Genomic DNA, 1,377 nt, shown 5'->3' with positions numbered 1-1,377 from the left:
AATGAGAAAAATACTCACCAGCCAATGACTTATCTGTTTCCCTGTAATGTCAGACTTTTGACTTTTCTCAGAGCCCAGTTAGTCATCAGACTGGACGTTCTCTGTGGCTTTTCTTAGACTGAAATCTCTGCCGCTCTCTGCGCCTTTTTTAAACTGAAATCTCTGTCACTCTCCCTACCTTTTTTAAAATGACAAGAATGGACTGGAACCCTTTGATCAGTGTTGAATGTGATCATTACTGTGGACGTTGGATAAAAGAAAATGTGCACAATTCCAACTATTTTTTTCAAAAAAAAGCAAGGGGGCACCTGGATTTGAACCAGAGACCTCTTGATCTGCAGTCAAATGCTCTACCACTGAGCTATACCCCCTACCACAGATGCAAAGGGGCTGACATATAGTAGATATCACCAATACTAAACTGAAAGGAGCCTGATGCAAAAAGCAATAGGACTAATGGGCACTGTGTGTCGATGGTTCATTGTATGTGAAGATTTTAATGAGATGGCAGAACCTGATTACAGATTCCTTGTTTAGCTTCAGCCTCTTAGAGCACAGTTCCGCCATAATTTTCATCTATCAGTGCGTGGGACAGAACAGCTGATGAACCCATACAGGTTGACTACATGTCTCTTAAGAAGAGTCATACGGACTCGAAATGTTAACTCCGTTTCTCTCTCCACAAATGCTGCCAGACCTGCTGAATTTTTCCAGCATTTTCTGCTTTTATTTATTGAATATATGTCTTGCCTGTTACTTAGTTTCATGGACAAGCCTTTTCCTGCCCTTTAGGCTTTCGTTTCAGTCAAGTGCTAAGTTAGGGAGATTGGGTATCAATTTGTGCTTTATTGTTCTCCTGTGAAGCACCTTGGGACCCTTAACTATGTTAGAGGTGTTATATAAATGCAAGTTACTGTTGTTCAACCCCTTGCCCATTTCAGTCAGAGCTCTCTAGTTTTTGTCAGAACTATGTAGCAGTTCATCGATCAATAGGTTTCTGCAGTCCATTGTCTCTGTGAGGTAGGTTCACTGGAGCGTAAGTAACATTCTCATTTGCAAAATTGCAAACTTTGAAATACTGTGCCCTTTGAATTCATTATCTTTATGCCAATGATATATAGGCATATGTTAAATTTCCAGCATAGAAACTGGGCATTTGGCTCATTAGGTGTTTATGCTCCACATGAGCCCCCTCCCACTCTACTTCATCAAATGCGATCAGCATATCTTTCAATTCCTTTCTCCCTCATGTACTTAACCAGCTTCCCCTTAAATGCATCAGAATGAAATAATTAAAGAAGTATCTTGCATTTACATAGTACATTTATATAGGATATCCCAAAAGTGCTTTACAGCCAAATTAAGTAGTTTTAAAAT

The 1,377-nt window shown here is 39.7% G+C and overlaps 1 non-coding gene across 1 annotated transcript; it reads right to left on the bottom strand.

Moving 5' to 3' along the window:
* Nucleotides 1-299: 299 nt before the first annotated feature.
* Nucleotides 300-371, bottom strand: trnac-gca. Its single transcript has one exon. It is a non-coding gene; the product is annotated as a tRNA-Cys (tRNA).
* Nucleotides 372-1,377: the final 1,006 nt, after the last annotated feature.

The sequence above is a fragment of the Carcharodon carcharias genome, chromosome 12 (genome assembly GCF_017639515.1).
Source record: "Carcharodon carcharias isolate sCarCar2 chromosome 12, sCarCar2.pri, whole genome shotgun sequence".
NCBI lineage: Eukaryota > Metazoa > Chordata > Chondrichthyes > Lamniformes > Lamnidae > Carcharodon > Carcharodon carcharias.
Note: the sequence above shows the minus strand (reverse complement) of the source record. Positions and strands in the feature narration are given on the sequence as shown.